We start from the raw sequence: 25655 nt of genomic DNA on the forward strand, positions 1-25655 counted from the left end.
ATGAATGCCTGTTTGCAGATCTTACCAGTTACAAAACAAGAGCAAATTTAATTTTTAATACCAATCGAGGGAACATATGGAAAAAGGTTATTTGCAACCATTTCCCTTTCTCAAAAAAGAGGGGCATCAGCCAAGGATGTCAGATCAGCATTTTTGAAGAAGCTGACCAGAGCAACACATATCAAACAGTAAACTTATATAATAATGGAACTGTATTGATACAAGGCAATGATTCAAGCCTCCAGGCTTTTGAGAATAGGTTTGCTACCCTAAAAGAAGACGCTGACATCATCTCAGAAAATGAGGAAAAAGTCAAGGAGGGAGATGGAGAAAAGCAGACCCCAATGGTCTCTGTGACCCAGCAGGAAGCCCTCAACGTCCCTTTACCTACCTCACCTGCAGCAGACAGAGTCAAGGACATGACAATTTCAATAAGAACACCTGCTATGCAACGTTTCCACAACACCCTCTCTCTAGTCGAAGCAGAGGTCATAGAACTCAGAGAGAAGAAGCTTCAAGAGGAGGACACTGTCCAGAAACTCAAAGAAGAGATGAAACAGTTCAGGGAGGAGAGCAGAGCATCCATAGCTAAATTAGAAAGCAGAATGGACAAGCTGAGTCAGACAAATGATGACCTCAGAGTACATCTGAGCACAACAAGAAAGGAGCTCGAACAAAAAGAGAGGTACATTGACACCCTCAACCGGCAGAGAGTCATTGTGTCCTCTGCATCTAGAGAACATGTCCACCAGCTTGGTACAACACAAGCAGAACCTGAGACCAGCATGGCCTCCACTACACAGCCGGATGACACTGCACCAGCCTACCAGTCTGCTCCAGCCCAGGTCAACCTACCAGCCTCTCAGTCTGCTCCAGCCCAGGTCAACCTACCAGCCTCCCAGTCTGCTCCAGCCCAGGTCAGAATACCAGCCTCCCAGTCTGCTCCAGCCCAGGTTAACCTACCAGCCTCCCAGTCTGCTCCAGCCCAGGTCAACCTACCAGCCTCCCAGTCTGCTCCAGCCCAGGTCAGAATACCAGCCTCCCAGTCTGCTCCAGCCCAGGTTAACCTACCAGCCTCCCAGTCTGCTCCAGCCCAGGTCAACCTACCAGCCTCCCAGTCTGCTCCAGCCCAGGTCAGAATACCAGCCTCCCAGTCTGCTCCAGCCCAGGTTAACCTACCAGCCTCCCAGTCTGCTCCAGCCCAGGTCAGAATACCAGCCTCCCAGTCTGCTCCACCCAGACAATCACCCACAACTGTAATTCTAATTGATTCAAATGGGAAGTTCTTAGTCCAGGAAAGATTATTCCCTAGACACCAGGTGTATAAGTTCTGGTGTCCTACAACTGAGAGTGCAATGCAGCTACTCAGTCAGACCAGGATTGACACCCCTGACAACATCATCATCCACACTGGCACAAACGACCTTCATGCCAAAGGTGAAAATGTATCTGGGGCAGTGAGAAGAGTGGCAGAACGGGCACAGGCTATGTTCCCAACAACCAATATAGTTGTGTCCACCCTCCTACCAAGAAAAGACTTCCCAGAAAAGTTGATCGACAAAATAAATCAACAGATCACTGTGGACTGTGCCTCACTGCTCAACGTCAGAACGGCTCACCACCCCACTCTGACATGTCAACACTTATATGATAATATACATCTTGATCAGGACAGTATCAGAACCTTTGCCAAGGACCTAAAAGATGCAACACTTGGCAGGGACCCACACACCCATCACCCCAGCAACAAAGGTCCCCCGCCCCACCTTCTGAAACAACAGTACCTCCACCATCCCGAGGAGAAAAGAGCCAGACATGGCTTATTACAGCACAGCTCTACTAGACCAGGCCCAACACAGCACAGCTCTACTAGACCCGGCCCATCACAACACAGCTCTACTAGACCCGGCCCTTCACAACACAGCTCTACTAGACCCGGCCCATCCCAACACAGCTCTACTAGACCTGGCCCATCACAACACAGCTCTACTAGACCCGGCCCATCACAACACAGCTCTACTAGACCCGGCCCATCACAACACAGCTCTACTAGACCCGGCCCATCACAACACAGCTCTACTAGACCCGGCCCATCACAACACAGCTCTACTAGACCCGGCCCATCACAACACAGCTCTACTAGACCTGTCCCATCACAACACAGCTCTACTAGACCCAGCCCATCACAACACAGCTCTGACCACTACTCCAGGGTCGGTCAGAACACTGCCCTTCAGGGAAGTAGACCACATGATGCAGTCCACACCATGTATCAATTAGATCGTCAGCCTACATATGCTGAGGTAACCTCTGGCAGAAGACCCCTAGAACAATCAGAGATAGGAGAGGTGCGCCAACTACTGCAACTAATATGCAGACTACTGAGCTAGACAGTCCCTTTAATTCACACACGGGCACACACGCGCACACACACACACACACAAACACACAGGGTTGCAGATTGCACATAAAATAAGTACAGTGCAATCTTATTCCATTCTTATTCATTTGTTTACAAATATTCCTAAATGTATTGACACCGGTATTATAATAATTATTATATGTAATGGTGTGTGTGTGTGTGTGTGTGTGTGTGCGCGTGTGTGTGTATGTATGTATGTATGTGTGTATATGTGTATGTGCATGTATGTGTGTATATATATATATATATGTGTATGTGTATATATATGTATATATATATATGTATGTATGTGTGTGTGTGTGTATGTATGTGTGTGTGTGTGTGTGTGTGTGTGTGTGTGTGTGTGTGTGTGTGTGTGTGTGTGTATGTGTGTATATGTATGTGTATGTATATATATGTATGTATGTGTATGTGTATGTATATATATATATATATATATATGTATGTGTATGTATATATGTATGTATGTGTGTATATATGTATGTATGTATATGTATATATATATGTATATATATATATATATATATATATATAGTATTTAATTTTTTTTGTTATTTTCGATGTACTTTACTCAAACCAGTGAATATCACTTATTATAAATGAGATCATTAACTATCAGCTCTTGGAATATCCAGGGCCTATACTCTTCACATTTTGGTTATAAAACAACTAATCCAGAATTGATTAAAAACATCAAGGGACAGGACATCATAATCCTACTGGAAACATGGTGTCGTGGAGACATAGATACTCAGTGTCCCTCAGGCTATAGAGAAAGTTTACTACCATCAATCAAACATAAAAATGTTAAACGGGGCCGAGACTCAGGTGGAATCATCATTTGGCATAAGCAGGACTTAGCACTGAATGAAATGAAAAAAGGTACCACTCACATTTGGCTAAAACTTAACAAAGGTACAATCTATTGTGACAATGATGTATACATATGTGCAGCTTATGCTCCTCCTTCAGATTCATCATATTATGATGATCAGTTTTTTGACAATCTCCAGACAGAAATCATTACATTTCAGGCGCAGGGTAAAGTGCTTCTTTGTGGAGATTTCAATGCAAGAACAGGTTCTGAGCCTGACTACACTGATGCGGGAGGTAACCACCACATATTTGGACACCCCTCCTTGTACAGTAGCCCTATTATAAATAATAGAAACAGTCCTGACCAAATACTGAACAAAAATGGAAAAGAGTTAGTACATCTCTGTCGAGCCTTAGGCCTGTACATGCTTAATGGTAGAATCAGAGGGGACTCTTTAGGTCAGTTTACTTACTGCTCAGCTCTTGGGACAAGTGTAGTCGATTATGCCATCACTGACATTGACCCCTCCTCCATTAGTGCATTCACTGTCAGACCACAGACACCATTGTCAGATCACAGTCAGATCAACGTGTTTCTGAAGAAATTAACTGGCAATATTCATTCAAAAAAACAGCCCAATAAACTTTACAACATAAACCAATCGTTCAGATGGGCTCCAAACAGTGCAGAGGCATTCATTGAAACATTGAACTCAAATGAAATGATGAACTCTATACAGTTTTTCAATAACTCACAGTACCAAAACAATAAAGATGGTGTCAATTCAGCTACTCAAAACATCAACTGCATATTCCAAAAAGCAGCATTGAAAGCAAATTTGAGAAAACCAAAGCAATGCAACATCAGAAGCAAAAATCAAAATGTTTCTGACAAATGGTTTGATAATGAATGTAAAACAATTAGAAAACACCTAAGACAAATGTCAAACAAAAAACATAAGCAGCAAAACAACCCAGAGCTACGATATGAATACTTTGAAACTCTGAAACAGTATAAACAAACACTGAAATGCAAGAAATTGAATTATACCAACAAGACACTTGATGAAATTGAAAACGCAATTGACCAAAATCAGTTCTGGGACATGTGGAACAATTTAAGCACATCAAAGCCACAAGAATTAGCCATACAAGATGTAGGAATTTGGAAAACTTACTTTGATAATCTATACAAAAACATCCCACAAAAAGACTTACAACAGAACCAATTAGAAATTAAAGAAAAATTGAACATCCTTGAATCAGTCATTAAAAACAACCAAAATCCATTAGATTACCCAATAACCCAACAAGAACTAAATGAAAAGCTAAAATCTATTAAATCAAAAAAGGCTTGTGGTGTAGACAACATCAGAAATGAAATGCTGAAAAACAGCACACCTGAGTTGCAAAATGCTGTGCTTAAATTGTTCAACATGGTTTTAACTTCTGGCTGCTTCCCTGATGTCTGGAACCAGGGGCTCATCTCCCCTATCCACAAAAGTGGAGACAAATCAGACCCCAATAATTACAGGGGAATTTGCGTCAACAGTAACTTGGGAAAGATTTTCTGTAGCATTTTGAATTCAAGAATTCAAACCTTTCTTCAAGAAAAAAATGTAATAAGTAAATGTCAAATTGGCTTTCTCCCTAACCATCGCACTACTGACCATATATACACCTTACACACACTAATTAATAAACACGTCCACCAAAAAAAAGAGGGCAAAATCTTTGCTTGCTTTATTGACTTTAAAAAAGCATTTGATTCGATTTGGCACGAAGGGCTATTCTACAAAATTCTACAAAGTGGGCTTGGTGGTAAGGTGTATGACTTAATAAAATGTATGTACACAGAAAATAAGTGTGCAATAAAAATCAAAAACCAAAGAACAGAATTTTTTTCACAATGTCGAGGTGTGAGACAAGGCTGCAATTTGAGTCCAAATCTTTTCAACATTTATATCAATGAATTAGCAGACATGTTGGACCAATCTCCAGCCCCAGGACTCACACTATTTGACACAGAGGTGAAATACCTGCTATATGCTGATGACTTGGTACTTCTATCACCAACCAAAGAAGGTCTTCAACAAAACATTAATATTCTGGAGCAATATTGCCATAATTGGGCCCTGGCAGTAAATTTCCAAAAAACTAAAATCATGATTTTCCAAAAAAAACCCAGATGTCAGAAACACAAATGTAAATTCACCCTGAACAACACCTTAATTGAACACACAAAACATTACACCTACCTTGGTCTGACCATATCTGCATCGGGAAACTTTAATATGGCAGTGAAGGCACTCAAAGAAAAAGCCCGCAGAGCAATGTATGCAATAAAAATGAAATTATTCAAAATCAACATCCCAATTAGAATTTGGACTAAAATATTTGACAGTGTAATCCTACCAATAGCACTTTATGGAAGTGAGGTTTGGGGGCCACTCAATAAACTGGATTTTAAAATGTGGGACAAACATCCAATTGAAGCCCTACATGCAGAATTCTGTCGGAAAATTCTACAAGTCCAGAGAAATACACCAACTAATGCATGTAGGGCAGAATTGGGCCGTTTTCCAGTAATAATGAAAATACAGAAAAGATCATTAAAATTTTGGCTACATCTAAATTCAAGTCCAATTTCGAGTCTGCAATTTAAAGCACTTCAAGCCCAAGAGCTGAGCCCAGAAACGAGCCCTCTCAGTCAGCTGGTGTTGGACCTCACCAACCAAGCTGACGCCAGCACTGCTTCAAAAGAAAGAATTCCAATAAGCAAAATTATGAACCAATCAAAGGAATCATATTTACAATACTGGAAAAACGAAACAAAATCCCAAAGCCGACTAAATTGCTATCTGACCCTAAACAGAGAATATGAATTGGCTGATTATCTCTACTCTGTCAGAGATACGAAGCAGAGACAGATCCTTACCAAGTACAGGCTGAGTGACCACCGATTGGCAATAGAAACCGGCAGACATAAAAAGACATGGCTACCCAAAGAGGAGCGTGTATGTGGTCACTGCATGACAGGGGAGGTAGAGACAGAGATGCACTTTCTCCTTTACTGTGATAAATATTCCTCACAAAGAGATTCATTATTCACAGAAATGACTACATATATTCCAAATTTTTACAAATTGAACCCAGAGGAAAAACTAAGAATACTCATGGGCGAAGGAGCAATGGCTCCTCTTGCAGCCAAATATGTATTTTCCTGCCATAGCCTGAGGGACACTGAATAATAACATCTGCATAGTAAACAGTAACTTACTTATTATTACTATTATTGTTATTACTATAATTATCAATGTTTACTGTAGACTGTTACCATTTTATTGCTATTATTTTTGTATTTAATTTTGTATTATTATTTACTACCATTTTATATTATTATTTGCTATCATTTATAATTTTGTTACAATGTATATTGTATACATTGTTGCTTTGGCAATATTGACACAATGTTTTTCATGCCAATAAAGCAGCTTGAATTTGAATTTGAATTTGAGAGAGAGGAAGAGGAAGAGGAAGAGGAAGAGGAAGAGATCTCGAGAGGAAGAGATCTCGAGAGGAAGAGATCGAGAGGAAGAGATCGAGAGGAAGAGATCTCGAGAGAGAGAGAGAGAGAGAGAGAGAGGGAGAGAGAGAGGGAGAGAGAGAGGGAGAGAGATGGAGAGAGAGATGGAGAGAGAGATGGAGCGAGAGATGAGAGAGCGATGAGAGAGAGATCAGAGAGAGAGGGATCGAGAGAGAGAGAGAGAGAGGGATCTCGAGAGAGAGAGAGAGAGAGAGAGAGAGGGATCTCGAGAGAGAGAGAGAGAGAGAGAGAGAGAGAGGGATCTCGAGAGAGAGAGAGAGAGAGAGAGAGAGGGATCTCGAGAGAGAGAGAGAGAGAGAGAGAGAGAGAGAGAGAGATCTCGAGAGAGAGAGAGAGAGAGAGAGAGAGAGAGAGAGAGAGAGAGAGAGAGAGAGAGAGAGAGAGAGAGAGAGAGAGAGAGAGAGAGAGAGAGAGAGAGAGGGATCTCGAGAGAGCAGAGGGGATCTCGAGAGAGAGAGAGAGAGAGAGAGAGAGAGAGAGAGAGAGAGGGATCGAGAGAGAGAGAGGGAGGGATCGAGAGAGAGAGAGGGAGGGATCGAGAGAGAGAGAGGGAGGGATCGAGAGAGAGAGAGAGGGATCGAGCAGAGGGGAGAGAGGGGGAGAGAGGGGGAGAGAGGGGGAGAGAGGAGATCGAGATCAAGAGAGGAAAAGATCAAGAGAGGAAAAGATCGAGAGGAAGAGATCTCGAGAGGAAGAGATCTCGAGAGGAAGAGATCTCGAGGAAGAGATCTCGAGAGGAAGAGATCTCGAGAGGAAGAGATCTCGAGAGGAAGAGATCTCGAGAGGAAGAGATCGAGAGGAAGAGATCTCGAGAGGAAGAGATCTCGAGAGAGAGAGAGAGAGAGAGGAGAGAGAGGGAGAGAGAGGGAGAGAGATGGAGAGAGAGATGGAGAGAGAGATGGAGCGAGAGATGAGAGAGCGATGAGAGAGAGATCAGAGAGAGAGGGATCGAGAGAGAGAGAGAGAGAGAGGGATCTCGAGAGAGAGAGAGAGAGGGATCTCGAGAGAGAGGGATCTCGAGAGAGAGAGAGAGAGAGAGAGAGAGAGAGAGAGAGAGAGAGAGGGATCTCGAGAGAGAGAGAGAGAGAGAGAGAGAGAGAGAGAGGAGAGAGAGAGAGAGGGATCTCGAGAGAGAGAGGGATCTCGAGAGAGAGAGGGATCTCGAGAGAGAGAGAGAGAGAGAGAGAGAGAGAGAGAGAGAGAGAGAGAGAGAGAGAGAGAGAGAGGGATCTCGAGAGAGAGGGATCTCGAGAAAGAGAGGGAGAGATAGAGAGAGAGATATCGAGAGAGAGAGAGATATCGAGAGAGAGAGAGACATAGAGATCGAGCGAGAGAGAGGGATCGAGAGAGAGGGAGGGATCGAGAGAGAGAGAGAGGGAGGGATCGAGAGAGAGAGAGGGAGGGATCGAGAGAGAGAGAGGGAGGGATCGAGAGAGAGAGAGAGATATCGAGAGAGAGAGAGAGACATAGAGATCGAGCGAGAGATAGAGATCGAGAGAGAGGGAGGGATCGAGAGAGAGAGAGGGAGGGATCGAGAGAGAGAGAGGGAGGGATCGAGAGAGAGAGAGGGAGGGATCGAGAGAGAGAGAGAGGGATCGAGAGAGAGAGAGAGGGATCGAGAGAGAGAGAGAGAGGGATCGAGAGAGAGAGAGGGAGGGATCGAGAGAGAGAGAGGGAGGGATCGAGAGAGAGAGAGGGAGGGATCGAGAGAGAGAGAGGGAGGGATCGAGAGAGAGAGAGGGATCGAGAGAGAGAGAGGGAGGGATCGATAGAGAGAGAGGGATCGAGAGAGAGAGAGGGATCCGAGAGAGAGAGAGGGATCGAGAGAGAGAGAGGGATCGAGAGAGAGAGAGGGATCGAGAGAGAGAGAGGGATCGAGAGAGAGAGAGGGATCGAGAGAGAGAGAGGGATCGAGAGAGAGATCGAGAGGGAGAGAGGGATCGAGAGAGAGAGAGGGATCGACAGGGAGAGAGGGATCGAGAGGGAGAGGGATCGAGAGAGAGGGGGAGAGAGGGGGGGAGAGAGGGGGAGAGAGAGAGGGAGAGAGGGGGAGAGGGGGAGAGAGGGAGATCGAGAGAGAGATCGAGAGAGAGAAAAGATCAAGAGAGGAAAAGATAGAGAGGAAGAGATCTCGAGAGGAAGAGATCTCGAGAGGAAGAGATCTCGAGAGGAAGAGATCTCGAGAGGAAGAGATCGAGAGGAAGAGATCTCGAGAGAGGGATCGAGAGAGAGAGAGGGATCGAGAGAGAGAGAGGGAGGGATCGAGAGAGAGAGAGGGAGGGATCGAGAGAGAGAGAGGGAGGGATCGAGAGAGAGAGAGGGAGGGATCGAGAGGGGGAGAGAGAGGGGGAGAGAGAGGGGGAGAGAGAGGGGGAGAGAGAGGGGGAGAGAGAGGGGGAGAGAGAGAGATCGAGATCAAGAGAGGAAAAGATCAAGAGAGGAAAAGATCGAGAGGAAGAGATCTCGAAAGGAAGAGATCTCGAGAGGAAGAGATCGAGAGGAAGAGATCTCGAGAGGAAGAGATCTCGAGAGGAAGAGATCGAGAGGAAGAGATCTCGAGAGGAAGAGATCTCGAGAGAGAGAGAGAGAGGGAGAGAGAGAGGGAGAGAGATGGAGAGAGAGATGGAGAGAGAGATGGAGAGAGAGATGGAGAGAGAGATGAGAGAGAGAGGGAGAGGGAGGGGGAGAGAGGGGAGAGAGGGGGAGAGATCGAGAGAGAGATCGAGATAAAGAGAGGAAAAGATCGAGAGAGAGAGAGAGAGAGGGATCAAGAGAGAGAGAGGGACCGAGAGAGAGAGGGATCGAGAGAGAGAGGGATCGAGAGAGAGAGGGATCGAGAGAGAGAGGGATCGAGAGAGAGAGGGATCGAGAGAGAGAGAGGGATCGAGAGAAAGAGAGGGATCGAGAGAGAGAGAGGGATCGAGAGAGAGAGAGGGATCGAGAGAGAGAGAGGGAGAGCGAGAGAGGGATTTGCCAAATTATCCACCAAGCAATGGATCAATACACAGATAAGCTAATCACAGCAAATGTGTTGAGAGTCAAGTGTGTGCGCCAGTCAGTCAGTCAGTCAGTCAGTCAGCCAGCCAGCCAGCCAGAGTGGTGCTCCGATTTGTGTGCCCCATATGTATTTTACTGCTGAGTGTAGACTGTGTACATGTTATTTAGTGTTGACTCAGTGTGTGTGTGTGTTGCTCTGTGTCTGAATAATCAGGCCTTGACAGGATCACCTCCTGTTGCTGATAGAAAATAAAGGTGCCCCCATGTGCATCCCTCTCGCTCCCTTGTTCGTAGGGGGGGGGTTCTAGACTCAGCAGGGTCAGGGATCTAGACTTTCTACAAGGCTACTGAAAAAGTAGTAGTTTTCAATAGGCGTAAGGTGTTGCAATGTGAACATGTTCAAATGCATCTCTCTCTCCTCCTCCTCCTCCTCCTCCTCCTCCTCCTCCTCCTCCTACCCTATACGGCCCCAGGCAGACACACGGCCTGAGGCTCCATCCAGGCAGAGCAGCTATGTGCAGACACACACACAATCACAAGCCTACAGGATAACATGCACTGATCCATCGCCTCATCTTCAACAACTCTCACTCCTTTCTTCAGATTCACTCTCAATCCTTCACCCCTCTTTCCCAGAGAGAGGCAGAGAGAGAAAGAATGGCAGAGTGGCAGGGAGAGCGAGAGAGGGGCAGGGAGAGCGAGAGAGGGGCAGGGAGAGCGAGAGAGGGGCAGGGAGAGCGAGAGAGGGGCAGGGAGAGCGAGAGAGGGGCAGGAGAGAGAGCGAGAGAGGGACAGGAGAGAGAGCGAGAGAGGGACAGGGAGAGCAAGAGAGGGGCAGGGAGAGCGAGAGAGGGGCAGGGAGAGCGAGAGAGGGGCAGGGAGAGCGAGGCAGGAGAGCAAGGCAGGAGAGCGAGGCAGGGAGAGCGAGGCAGGAGAGCGAGGCAGGAGAGCGAGGCAGGAGAGCGAGGCAGGGAGAGCGAGGCAGGGAGAGCGAGGCAGGGAGAGCGAGAGAGAATGAATAAGGCCAGGTATAAATGATTCAGCTGCTGACTGTTGAGAGGAACACTGCAGCAGCATAGTAAGCCAAGAGTGCGCGCCACTCTGCGGGAACCCTGTGCGCGCCACTCTGTGGGAACCCTGTGCGCGCCACTCTGTGGGAACCCTGTGCGCGCCACTCTGTGGGAACCCTGTGCGCGCCAGTCCTGTTGGTTAACTAGCTATCGCTGGCCAAAGGACAGGTTCAGAGGCAGCCTCTGACACACACACAGACACGGTTAGTTGGGTTAATGCTGGGCTTGGAACCTGCACACTGCCACTTCAGACCACTGGTTCCATGCTAAGTGTCATTGATTGGAAGTGAAGAAGAGAGATAGCAGGTCAGAGTCACTGATTGGAACCCACTCAACCTCAATCAGATATATTCCTCTCTCCCATCTCTTTACCCCTTCCGTACTCTGGTTCTCTCTCCTCTTCCGTTTGCCTGCTCTCCCTTTCCCCATTCCATCACAGCTCCACCTCCCCAGGTCTCCATGGTGACGGCTGGCTCACACTTGATAAAGGAGGTCATCAGTACAATCTAATGGCAGTGTTTCTAATTCAATAAGACAGAGGGAACCAACCCACCGTGATACCACTAATCTACCCCCACAAACATACACAGTCTGCTACCACTACTGTTGCCACTCAAATCCAATCTTAATAAACAAGTACTGCTGTTTTCCTTTCCTCTCTGGTAGCTTAGTATAAACTGGGTGGTTCGAGCCCTGAATGAAGATTGGTTGACAGCTGTGGTATATCAGGCCATATACCACGGGTATGACAAAACATTTATTTTAACTGCTCTAATTACGTTGGTAACCAGTTTATAATAGCGATAAGGCAAACCTCGGGGGTTTGTGGTATATGGGCAATATACCACAGCTATGGGCTGAGTCCAGGCACTCCGCATTACGTCGTGCCTAAGAACAGCTCTTAGCCGTGGTATATTGGCCATATACCCCACCCCCTCGAGACGTATTGCTTCATTAATTGGCCAGAGATTCTGCTCAACCGTCATGTTCAGCAGTCAGGAAACAAAACCTCTGCAAATTGAAAGACATCCAATAGTCAAAGGTTAATGAAATACAAATCATATAGAGAGAAATAGTCCTATAATTCCTAGAATAACTACAACCTAAAACTTCTTACCTGGGAATATTGAAGACTCATGTTAAAAGGAACCACCAGTTTTCATATGTTAAACGTTAGCTGTCTTAAATGGCACATATTGCACTTTTACTTTCTTCTCCAACACTTTGTTTTCGCATTAACACTGGAGTGATAAATGATCAGATGGTCATGTGCAGGTAGAGATACTAGTGTGCAAAAGAGCAGAAAAGTAAATAAATATAAACAGTATGGGGATGAGGTAGGTAAATTGGGTGGGCTATTTACCGATGGACTATGTACAGCTGCAGCGATCGGTTAGCTGCTCAGATAGCAGATGTTTGAAGTTGGTGAGGGAGATAAAAGTCTCCAACTTCAACGATTTTTGCAATTCGTTCCAATCACAGGCAGCAGAGAACTGGAAGGAAAGGCAGCCAAATGAGGTGTTGGCTTTAGGGATTATCAGTGAGATACACCTGCTGGAGCACGTGCACCGGGTGGGTGTTGCCAGTGTGACCAGTGAACCGAGATAAGGCGGAGCGTTACCTAGCATGGACTTGTAGATGACCTGGAACCAGTGGGTCTGGCGACGAATATGTAGCGAGGGCCAGCCGACTAGAGCATGCAGGTCGCAGTGGTGGGTGGTATAAGGTGCTTTAGTGCCATCCGTTTTGTTACTGTGATAAACTGCATCAGAGTATTGCAGTAGAGTATTAGAAGCTATTTTGTAGATGACGTCGCCGAAGTCGAGGATCGGTAGGATAGTCAGTTTTACTAGGGTAAGTTTGGCGGCGTGAGTTTGTTGCGAAATAGAAAGCGAAATAGAAAGCCAATTCTAGATTTGATTTTGGATTGGAGATGTTTGATATGAGTCTGGAAGGAGAGTTTACAGTCTAGCCAGACACCTAGGTACTTATAGATGTCCACATATCCTAGGTCGGAACCATGCAGGGTGGTGATGCTAGTCGGGCGAGCGGGTGCAGGCAGCGAACGGATGAAAAGCATGCATTTCGTTTTACTAGCGTTTAAGAGCAGTTGGAGGCCACGGAAGGAGCGTTGTATGGCATTGAAGCTCGTTTGGAGGTTAGATAGCACAGTGTCCAAGAAAGGGCCAGAAGTATACCGAATGGTGTCGTCTACGTAGAGGTGGATCAGGAAATCGCCCGCAGCAAGAGCAACATCATTGATATATACAGAGAAACGAGTCGGCCCGAGAATTGAACCCTGTGGCACCCGCATAGAGACTGCCAGAGGACCGGACAGCGTGCCCTCCGATTTGACACACTGAACTCTGTCTGCAAAGTAGTTGGTGAACCAGGCCACGCAGTCATTAGAAAAACCGAGGCTACTGAGTCTGCCGATAAGAATATGGGTGATTGACAGAGTCGAAAGCCTTGGCCAGGTCGATAAAGACGGCTGCACAGTACTGTCTTTTATCGATGGCGGTTATGATATCGTTTAGTACCTTGAGCGTGGCTGAGGTGCACCCGTGACCGGCTCGGAAACCAGATTGCACAGCGGAGAAGGTACGGTGGGATTCGAGATGGTCAGTGATCTGTTTGTTGACTTGGCTTTCGAAGAACTTAGAAAGTCAGGGCAGAATGGATATAGGTCTGTAACGGTTTGGGTCCAGGGTGTCTCCCCCTTTGAAGAGGGGGATGACCGCGGCAGCTTTCCAGTCCTTGGGGATCACAGACGATATGAAAGAGAGGTTGAACAGGCTGGTAATAGGGGTTGCGACAATGGCGGCGGATAGTTTCAGAAATAGAGGGTCCAGATTCTCAAGCCCAGCTGATTTGTACAGGTCCAGGTTTTGCAGCTCTTTCAGAACATCTGCTATCTGGATTTGGGTAAAGGAGAAGCTGGGGAGGCTTGGGTGAGTAGCTGCGGGGGGAGCGGAGCTGTTGGCCAAGGTTGGAGTAGCCAGGAGGAAGGCATGGTCAGCCGTTGAGAAATGCTTGTTTGAGTTTTTGATTATCATGGATTTATCGGTGGTGACCGTGTTACCTAGCCTCAGTGCAGTGGGCAGCTGGGAGGAGGTGCTCTTATTCTCCATGGACTTTACAGTGTCCCAGAACTTTTTGGAGTTTTCTGCTTGAAAAAAGCTAGCCTTTGCTAGTGACTGCGTGTATAGGCTCCTGACTTCCCTGAACAGTTGCATGTCGCGGGGACTATTCGATGCTATTGCAGTCCGCCACAGGATGTTTTTGTGCTGGTCGAGGGCAGTCAGGTCTGGAGTGAACCAGGGGCTATATCTGTTCTTAGTTCTGCTTTTTTTTGAACGGAGCAAGCTTATCTAAGATGGTGAGGAAGTTACTTTTAAAGAAAGACCAGGCATCCTCAACTGACGGGATGAGGTCAATATCCTTCCAGGATACCCGAGCCAGGTCGATTAGAAAGGCCTGCTCGCAGAAGTGTTTAAGGGAGTGTTTGACAGTGATTATGGGTGGTCGTTTGACTGCGGACCCGTAGCGGATACAGGCAATGAGGCAGTGATTGCTGAGATCCTGATTGAAGACAGCAGAGGTGTATTTGGAGGGCCAGTTGGTCAGGATAACATCTATGAGGGTGCCCTTGTTTACAGATTTAGGGTTGTGCCTGGTGGGTTCTTGATGATTTGTGTGAGATTGAGGGCATCTAGCTGTTGATGAGACCTGTGTTCATTTTCTAATGCCTGCTACAAGATGTTAGTCATTATTAGTGAATTTGCATTATACATGGTTCTAGTTAAATCTGTAATGACAAAAGGGCATTTTTCATAGACTTGAATGCCAAATTAATGATCTTTGCAACAACATCAAAAAAGCAGGTTTAACTATATAGATAAAATATTAGTAGTGGGTCTTATGACTGTGGAAAGCCTATATTTAGCCTAGGTATGACTGAACTCATTAGATTATTGCTGACAGTCTGAAATGCAGTGTATTTAAACTTTAAATGCACAATTTTTAGAAAACAAATATTTTTTAGGTTATATATCTATTGTGAATCGCCCAGAAGTTTGAAAAAAAAATAGAGATAGGATTTTTAGGCCACATCGCCCAGGCCTACCCAGGACCCCATGGCACGTCCTAGCTGTGCCTGAATAAAAAGACGAGGTGAAGTGTCTGTGTGTCAGAGTATGACAGCGTGTGTCTGTGTTTTAACTGGTCGATGTTGAGTGTTTTTGGCCCCTTGGTTGTGAAAAGCCCATTCTTCCCCTAAGCTCTCCATTCCACAGACCACTTAAAACTATTCCTCACAGGACAATCACACTGAACCAACACATCAGAGCGAGACTGAGATCTTTAAATTCACACAGGCATTATGAGTGATCGACACCTTTGTGTCAGAGCTTTAGTTCACACAACCAATGATGGGGCATATGGGGGGGGCAGGGGGGGCGATTAAGTGCCAACACCTGATCCCAGACTCAGCCGAGCAGCTAGGGGGACTTAATTAGGCAGAACACACTCAGTGGCCATGGGGCACAACAATAACAGAGAGAGCAGCTGTTCCTAGTGATGTGCACAGCTCCATGCTAACCGCTACATGCTAACACTGTGTGCGGGAGCAGGTGTTTTTTGTGCTCCTTCTCTTGGGTTCTCTAGTGGGCCTAGTTGGTAGTTATGGAGGGGGAGGGTGAAGGGGTGATTACAGTGAAAAGAATATAAACTTATATTCTCCCCCCCCACCTCTCCTCCAGCATCTGCTGTCTGGGCAGCCTTGTGTTATTAAGACATAATGACATACTACTACTATTCAACATATGCTCCTCCCCCATCACTCAGAAATAACCCTGGGCTCTGTAGTGTCAGTAGTAGATAGCCCTCTACTAGATTCACGTTACAGACACACGTGAGAGGGAGGCACTTTCTTGCCACAAGGACTGATTCTAGCTCTGAAAGTTTGAAACTCTTATTGGCCAAGCCATCTAAGGCTTTGCCTAAATACAGCCTTCGTGAAGATATTGGGTGAAGGATTAACGTATGAAGAGTGGATTAAGAGGGATGATTGCGTGGAATACCGCATCATTAAATGCAGATGACATTATTTTACGAGATCATTTCCTTTTGGTCGCTGCCGTGTATATTACCCCCCAAGCAGACACCGCGACGACTCCATGCAGACACCGCGACAACTATTTGCAAACTTGAAACCGCATATCCCGAGGCTGCATTGATTGTAGGCTGACATTACCAAAAGTATGTGGACACCTGCTCGTAGAACATCTCAATCCAAAATCATGGAGTTGGTCTCGCCTTTTGCTGCTGTAACAGCCTCCACTCTTCTGGGAAGGCGTTCCATTAGATGTTGGAATATTGCTGCGGGGACAAGAGCATTAGTGAGGTCGGGCACTGATGTTGGGTGATTATGGCCAATTCCAATACATCCCCAAGGTGTTCGATGGGGTTGAGGTCAGGGCTTTTTGCAGGCCAGTCAAGTTCTTCAACACCGATCTCACAAACCATTTCTGTATGGACCTCGCTTTTTGCACTGGGGCATTGTCATGCTGAAACAGGAAAGGGCCTTCCACAAACTGTTGCCACAAAGTTGGAAGCACAGAATCATCTAGAATGTCATTGTATTCTGTAGTGTTAAGGTTTCCCCTCACTGGAACTAAGAGGCCTAGCCCAAACCATGAAAAACAGCCGCAGACTGTGATTCATTCCTCCACCAAACTTAACAGTTGGCACTGTGCATTGGGGCAGGTAGCGTTCTCCTGGCATCTGCCAAACCCAGATTCGTCTGTCGGACGGTCAGATGGTGAAGCTCGTTTCATCACTCCAGAGAAAGTGTTTCCACTGCTCCAGAGTCCAATGGCAGCGAGCTTTACACCACTCCAGCCGACGCTTGGGATTGAGCATGGTGATCTTAGGGTTGTGTGCGGATGCTCGACCATGCAAACCGATTTCATTAAACTCCCGACTAACAGTTATTGTGCTGACGTTGCTTCCAGAGGCGGTTTGGAACTCGGTAGAGAGTGTTGCCACCGAGGACTGCCCATTTTCACACGCTACGCACATCAGCACTTGGCGGTCCAGTTCTGTGAGGTTTTGTGGCTTACCACTTAGCGGCTGAGCCGTTGTTGCTCCTAGACATTTCATTTTCACAATAACAGCACTTACAGTTGACTGCGGCAGCTCTAGCACGGCAGAAATTTCACAAACTGACGGCGCCACGTTGAAAGTCACTGTGCACTTCAGTAAGGCCATTCTACTGCCAATGTTGGCTTATGGAGATTTCATGGCTGTGTGCTCGATTTTATACACCTGTCAGCAAAGGGTGGCTGAAATAGCCAAATCCACTAATTTGAAGGGGTGTCCACATACTTTTGTATATATAGTGTAAATATACATTCGTAAAGTATTCAGACCCCTTCACTTTTTCCACATTTTGTTACGTTACAGGCTTATTCTAAAATTCATTAAATAAATAAAACTTCATCAATCTACACACAATAGCCATAATGACAAAGCAAAAACAGGTTTAGACATTGTTGCACATTAATTACAACTAACAGAAATAACTCTCAGAAGTGTACATACACTTAGGTTAGAGTCATTAAAACTCGTTTTAAACCACTTCACAAATTTCTTGTTAACAAACTATAGTTTTGGCAAGTCGGTGAGGACATCTACTTTGTGCATGACAACTCATTTTTCCAACATTTGTTTACAGACAGATTATTTCACTGCATCAAAATCCCAGTGGGTCAGAAGTTGATTGTGCCTTTAAACAGATTGGAAAATTCCAGAAAATGATGTCATGGCTTTAGAAGCTTCTGATAGGCTAATTGACATAATTTGAGTCAATTGGAGGTGTACCTGCGGATGTATTTCAAGGCCTACCTTCAAACTCAGTGCCTCTTTGCTTGACATCATGGGAAAATCAAAAGAAATCAGCAAAGACCTCAGAATAAATACTGCTCATCTCCTAGAGATGAACGTACTTTGGTGCGAAAAGTGCAACTCAATCCCAGAACAGCAAATTACTTTGTGAAGATGCTGAAGGAAACAGGTACAAAAGTATCTATATCCACAGTAAAACGAGTCCTATATCGACAGGACCTGAAAGGCCGCTCAGCAAGGAAGAAGCCACTCCCATAAAAAAAAGCCAGAAAACAGTTTGCATCAAGCACATGGGGACAAAGATCCATACTTTTTGGAGAAATGTCCTCTGGTCTGATGAAACAAAAATAGAACTGTTTGGCCATAATCACAATCAATATGTTTGGAGGAAAAAGGGGGATGCTTGCCAGCCGAAGAACACCAGCCCAACCGTGAAGCACGGGGGTGGCAGAATCATGGTGTGGTGTTGCTTTGCTGCAAGTCGGACTGATGCACTTCACAAAAGATGGCATCATGAGGAAGTTAAATTATGTGGATATATTGAAAGAACATCTCAAAACATCAGTCAGGAAGTTAAAGATTGGTCGCAAATGGGCCTTCCAAATGGACAATGACCCCAAACATACTTCCAAAGTTGTGGAAAAATGGCTTAAGGACAACAAAGTCAAGGTATTGGAGTGGCCATCTCGAAGCCATGACCTCAATCCTATAGAAAAGTTACGGGCAGAACTGAAAAGGCGTGTGCGAGCAAGGAGGCCTACAAACCTGACTCAGTTACACCAGCTCTGTCAGGAGGAATGGGCCAAAATTCACCCAATTTATTGTGGGAAGCTTGTGGAAGTCTACCCGAAACATTTTATCCAAGTTAAACAATTTCAAGGCAATGCTACCAAATACTAATTGAGTGTATGTAAACTTCTGACCCACTGGGAATGTGATGGAAGAAATAAAAGCTGAAATAAATCACTCTCCACTTTTATTCTGACATTTCCCATTCTTAAAATAAAGTGGTGATCCTAACTGACCTAAGACAGGGAATTTTTACTAGGGTTAAACTTTCTGGGATATGAGGCAGCATTTTCACTTTTGGATGAATAGCGTGCCCAGAGTGAACTGCCTCCTACTCTGTCCCAGATGCTAATATATGCATAGTATTACTAGTATTGGATAGAACATACTGAAGTTTCTAAAACTGTTTGAATGATGTCTGTGAGTATAACAGAACTCATATAGCAGGCGAAAACCTGAGAAAAATCCAACCAGGAAGTGGGACATCTGAGGTTTGTAGTTTTTCAAAGTTTGGCCTACCGAATACACATTGAGATATGGATGAGGTTGCACTTCCTAGGGCTTCCACTAGATGTCAACAGTCTATTGAAACTTGAATGAGGATTCTACTATAAAGGAGGAGCTCATGAAACCTCTGAGTCAGTGGTCTGGCAGAGAGCCTTGGTCTCATGACGAGCACTCCCGACAGAGTTACCTCTCGTTCCAGTGCTTCTCTGAAGACAAAGAAATTCTCCGGTTGGAACAATATTATGTTATGTTAAAAAGATCCTAACGATTGATTCCATAGATCGTTTGACATGTTTCTAAAGGACTGTAACATAACTTTTTGAGTTTTTGTCTGGATGAAGTGCCTGCGCCTCATGAAGAAGGATTACTGGGTTGAACACGCTAACAACAAGTGGCTTTTTGCCCATCTTTGGCTGGAAAATTGGCTGTGTGTTTTTGTACTTGGTGGTGATCTAACATTATCATATGTTGTGCTTTAGCTGTAAACAATATGGTTCTCTTTCATTTGCTGTATTGGACTTGTTAATGTGTGAAAGTTACATATTTCTAAAAAATATTTTTGAATTTCTCGCGCTGCCTTTTCAGCAGAATGTTGTCGAGGGCACCTCGCTAGAAAGGTTAAATGTCAGGAATTGTGAAAAACTGAGTTTAAATGTAGTTGGCTAAGGTGTATGTAAACGTCCGACTTCAACTGTAAGTATTCAGACCGTTTGCGATGAGACTCGAAACTGAGCTCAGGTGCATCCTGTTTCCATTGAACATCCTTGCGATATTTCTACGACTTGGTGTCCACCTGTGGTAAATTCTATTAATTAGACATGATTTGGAAAGGCACACACCTGACTATATAAAGTCCCACAGTTGACAGTGCATGTCAGAGCAAAAACCAAGCTATAAGGTTGAAGGAATTCTCCGTAGAGCTCCAAGATTTTGTCGCGACACAGATCTGGGGAAGGGTATCAAAAAATGTCTGCAGCATTGAAGGTCCCCAAGTACACAGTGACCTCCATCATCATGGGGTGGCAGGTAGCCTGGAGGTTAGAGCGTTGGAATTGCAACCAAAAGGTTGCAAGATCGAATCCCCGAGCTGACAAGGTAAAAATATGTTGTTCTGCCCCTGAACAAGGCAGTTAGTTACCCCACTGTTCCTAGGCCGTCATTGAAAATAAAAATTTGTTCTTAACTGACTTGCCTAGTTAAATAAAAGGTACACTTTTAAAATATATATATATTAAATTCTTAAATGGAAGAAGTTTGGAACCATCAAGACTCTTCATTAAGCTGGCTGCCCAGCCAAACTCAGCCAAACTCAGCCAAACTCAGCCAAACTCAGCCAAACTCAGCCAAACTCAGCCAAACTCAGCCAAACTCAGCCAAACTCAGCCAAACTCAGCCATCGGGGGAGAAGGGGAGGTGACCAAGTACCTGATGGTCACTCTGACGGAACTCCAGATTCACTCTGTGGAGATGGGAGAACATTCCAGAAGGACAAGCATCTCTGCAGCACTCCACCAATCAGGGCTTAATAGCAGAGTGGCTCGACGGAAGCCACTCCTCAGTAAAAGGCACATGACAGCCCGCTTGGAGTTTGCCAAAAGGAACCTAAAGGACTCAGACCATGAGAAACAAGATTCTCTGGTTTGATGAAACCAAGATTTAACTCCTTGTCCTGAATGTCGTTACACAGCATCATGCTGTGAGGATGTTTTTCAGTGGAAAGGACTTGGAGACTAGAAATCCTAGATGAAGCCCCAGTCTGAGGTCCTGAGCGCACTGGAGCGGGTTAAAGGCTCACCTTCTAACAGGACAACGACTCTAAGCACACAGCCAAGACAATGCAGGAGTGGCTTCAGGACAAGTCTCTGAATGCCCTTGAGTGGCCAAGCCAGAGCCTGGACTTGAACCCAATCAAACATCTCTGGAAAGACCCGAAAATACCTGAAAATAGCTGTGCAGCGACGCTCACCATCCAACCTGACAAGAGCTTGAGAGGATGTGCAAAGAAGAATTCGAGAAACTCCCCAAATACAGATGTGCCAAGCTTGTAGCATCATACCCAAGAAGACTTGAGGCTGTAAATCGCTGCCAAAGGTGCTTCAACAAAGTACTGAGTAAAGGGTCTGAATACTTATGTAAATGTGATATTTCAGTTTTAAATTTTTTATAAATTTGCAAACATTTCTAAAAACCTGTTTTTGCTTTGTCATTATGGGGTATTGTGTGTATAGATTGAGGAGGGAAAAACAATTTAATATATTTTAGAATAAGGCTGTAACGTAACAAAATGTGGAGAAGGTGAAGTCGTCTGAATACTTTCTGAATGCCCTGTATATTCTGGACTCCGACACCGATCGCTCTGATATTTCTTAACTTCTATCTTTTTACTTACGGATTATGTGTAGATTGTTTTGTATTGCTGCACTGTTGGAGCTAGAAACACAAGCATTTCACTGCACCTGTGATATCTACAAATCTGTGTACACAACCAATAAACTTGGATTTTATTTGATTCAAGAGGTGAGCTCCTTTATTCCTGTTCGGAAAAGCGGGGAACCCTGAAGCTGTCATATTCTGGGAAGCACAGCTAAAGAAGATTACATGAGACAGCAATCATCAATTATAAATCAACCAGGACCCCTAGTTAGTTTCCATTGAGACCATTCCAGTGGGCCTTCTAAACAACACACATGGTTCCACCAGGGAACATGAATGAGGGATGGAGAGAAACGTGTGAATCAAATATTGTCTGTTGGGATTCTATAAAAACAGGGGTCTAGACCAGACAAACACCGATATTCATTATGTTTACGCTTATGGGGTGTCCTGATTGGTCATGGCGGTATCCCGCATCCAGCAGGTTGTAGTTGGTGGGAGACAACTTGTTATGAGAGAAGAGAGGGAATGCCAACACACACCTCTCTGTAGCAGTGTCTCAGAGAGCAGACTGAAAGGATGACTAGCCCACTGGTCACAGCATGGCTGGGCAGCATGACTGACTCACAGACCTGGCCCTGGACTTGAGCCCTTCTGTCTGTCTCTCTGGCTGGTGGGAGAAGCTCACCTTTTGGGGATTGCACAGAAAATAGGGTGTAGGCCAGAACTAACCTCTAACAAGGCAAGAGGACAGAGATTCACTGACCATTAAAACTGATTTGGCAGACACTACAGAGGCCGATGAGTGATTGTCACAAACAAGAAGCAACACTGTCAGGTAGGGCAAGGGACAACAAGACACAGAGGTGGGCCAGCACACGCTGTCACACTTGACTGGACTATCAATGGGTTCATCGCCAGGTGTAGGAGGAACACAGGAAACGAATGATCCTGGAGCGGAAATAGGGTTGAGAATAAGAACACAGAAATGCCCGGCTTCCAGTTTCCACTCTGGCACCTCGGACACGAGTACAGAAAGACACACAGGATTGTTTCATCCTGGCAAACACATGGCGAGAAATGTTCGACAACACACACACAAACAAACAACAGATGAAGAAGCACACATATCTTGCATTAGAACACGGAGGGTGTAATTTCACCTAAAAAGTCACAAGTAGTCAAAGGACATAGAGAGAACTGGAATGAACATGACTATTCTGTCAAGTCATTTCTGCAGACGTTTGACGATTAAGCCTATTTAAAAAATCCACCCGCCACTGAAACATCAAAACAAACAACTTCAGAAATCAAAACAAGACAATGTTCTGAAGTCATGAAACTGTTCAAATACAGGCCATTCAAGTCCTTGACAGGTGAACATTCATTCAACACACAAAGAAGACTTAAGTAAATATTCTGCCTCTGATGGAACGATTCCTCCTGAATTGAGAGTAAGTAGCCTGTACTAATCCACTGGTCCTATTCTCAAGCAGAATGATCAGATAGACAGGAATAGTCTTCTCTTCTACAGACCTTGGTCCTGTAGGGCCCTCTTCCTTTCTCCCTCCCTGTGAAAGTTTTATGGCTGAATGCATTGTTCCTGAGCTGCCTACTGTTCAAGTACATAACAATAAATAACTCAAGCACACAAAGGTACACGTGGTTTCAAGCTATATGGGGTTAAATAATTGTATCTTGAGTGCCGTCCACTTTCTCTATAGCTAATCTTTTAATTTACTGTAAATGTATTGTATTTTCTTTGTGTCAAGGTATGCAGGTATGAATAAAACGCACAATGACATGAATTGTCCCACTCACTTTGGATAGCTAGACGCAAGTGCTGTCATTACTGGTTGGGCCGTGAATAAATTTTCAGTGATGCGTTATAACGTTATTACTAAACCTAGTTTATTCAGCCATATCTAGATCAAATTAAAAAAGACATGTTCAGCATTCAAACGTCCTCATTATTATAGTGCCTGTCGTGATTGATTGCACACATTCCCACACGGGTTATAACGTCAGTCAGTAGCCATAAAACCTGCGATAAATCCCTGTTACAAACCGGATAATCGGAAATTCGCAGATTAGGCTCACATCAAGACAATAATCCAGAAAGCATTTGACCTGTTAACGTTTCTCTTTCAACACGCATCTGAAATGGTTGATTGCCTTGTTAAATCGAAACAATACCAGGCTAATTGATAACGCAATGGCCCACTTCAGTTATTCAAGGTTCGAGGTCGGTAAACAAAAATTAAAATGTTATATTTGACAAAACGCTTTGATGAAGTGAATTTCTGATACCTAAAAATCCACACCCGCAACAATAGTTTAAGCGAGTTACGCTAGTTAGTTATACAGTCCAACATTATTAATTAAACCAAACAAGAGATGCCGACACCATTTTGAAAAACCACTGTCCTTTGGTTTAAAAATGCGAGTGACCAGAGAGCTATTGGAAAGTAGTAGCTAGCTAGGCACTAAACAATTCCACCGCAATCATACTAGATCCCATCACGTTTGCTAGCATCCTTGCATCCTTCCCTTCTCATACAATCCGTCAATCCGATACGTAGATTGGCTAGCTATTTCGACTCAAACGATGGAGGAAGTGCATAACATTTAAGTCACATCAAATAGTTACACTCTGAAGCACATCGCTGAAATGTTATTTTTGTCCAACTACTAAGATAGCTCTAGCTAGCTCGCTAATGCTAGTTATCCTCCACCATCAATACTATTTCCATGTAACGTTACCATGCAATATCGGTGTCGGACAATTGACAGAAAAAAAGAGGGGAAAGAGTAGAGATGATACAACAATATTAAGCGGGCGAGTCTTACCAATGTGATGGACAAATGTGGTTATCTAAATTCCTTATTTTGTTCCGGTATCTTCAAAGTCGTTGACACTGGCTATATTAACGCTATCGGTGTTCTAGCTTCTCACTTTGCTACAGCGTTATCCGGCTAGCAGCGGCGTTGGGAACACCGCGGAGTGGGGGATGGGGATGCCGAGATTGGGAGTGATGGGTGGAGAGAGGAGAGGGGCCATGAGCAGGCAAACAAACATTGGATGGTGATGGGCTTTTCAGCCTCCCAAAATTACAAAAGGACACAACCTCTAGAACTACAAACTAAACTTGAAATGGGGTAAAGATATATCAGTTTGGAGGTAACTCATTTTTAAAGAGAATGAACATTGAAATGATTTGGTCAAGAGGATAAAGAAGGTCGAGGTTGAAACTTGAGCTCGTTTGAGCAAAAAAGAAAAAACGACATTTCCCATCAAAGTATTTTAGAGTGCGGCGCCATTTTATGACGTTTTGTAGGCAATGGATGGCCCTTGAGCGGCACGTTTGGATTTTTCCCAAACATAATTTAACAAACTAGCACAGTCACTAAAAACGACGAGATAAAATGTTTGCCTTTCTTTTTGGGAAATTCAAATCAACAGAGTTTTGTTAGGCTGAATAACTGTGAAAGGGTAGGAATATAGTTTTGGGACTCTAGTTAAAAGATAACTGCTTTTTGTGACTCCTCTCTTTAGCTGGAAAAAGGGCTGTGTTTTTCTGTGACTAGGCACTCACCTAACATAATCGTTTGGTTTGATTTTTTGAACTTTAATTATGGGATTTCTGTTGTTTTGAATTTGGCGCCCTGCACTTTCACTGGCTGTTGTCATATCGATCCCGTTAGAAGGATCTCAGCCCAAAGAGGTTTTTAATGTACTGCTCGAACACCTTATAGAAAACACGGAAGAGTGTTTTTTTATTCGTGAATTTACATTTATGAATATGAACATTTTCCATTAGCACAATAAGATTTGAGGTAAATTTGTTTTTCTTTATCTTTATTATCGTTAAGGAAACCGAGCAGCACATTCTCCCATAAACAAACAAAAGTCATCAAGTATATTAATAATGATAAAACTATAAATATTTTTCCATTATTTGACATGTAGACAATGCCAAAATAAATGCGAAACTGCTTCTGCATGCTCAACACAAAAAGTACAATCAATGTTAATGTCTGTTTTGAGTTTCTTCAGTTAATGATTCGCAGGGTAATTATTATGGATCATTCTGAAAGAGACCTCTTTGACCTTGTTAAAAATAAAGTATTTGTGTACAAAGTATACAATCTCCCTTTGAAATAAAAA

The 25655-nt window shown here is 44.5% G+C and overlaps 1 protein-coding gene across 3 annotated transcripts in view; it reads right to left on the reverse strand.

Moving 5' to 3' along the window:
* The window catches only part of LOC110503403 (myelin-associated neurite-outgrowth inhibitor), a 98284-nt gene extending 73520 nt beyond the window's left edge, over positions 1–24764 (reverse strand). For 2 of the 3 annotated variants that reach the window (XM_036961989.2, XM_036961988.2), the window contains exon 1: positions 24338–24764. The gene's annotated coding sequence lies outside the window, so the exon portion shown is untranslated. The remainder of the gene's footprint in view (positions 1–24337) is intronic. The other variant, XM_036961991.2, reaches the window with a different exon arrangement.
* Positions 24765–25655: the final 891 nt, after the last annotated feature.

Source organism: Oncorhynchus mykiss, chromosome 24 (assembly GCF_057628025.1).
Source record: "Oncorhynchus mykiss isolate SJ-2025 chromosome 24, ASM5762802v1, whole genome shotgun sequence".
Classification (NCBI taxonomy): domain Eukaryota; kingdom Metazoa; phylum Chordata; class Actinopteri; order Salmoniformes; family Salmonidae; genus Oncorhynchus; species Oncorhynchus mykiss.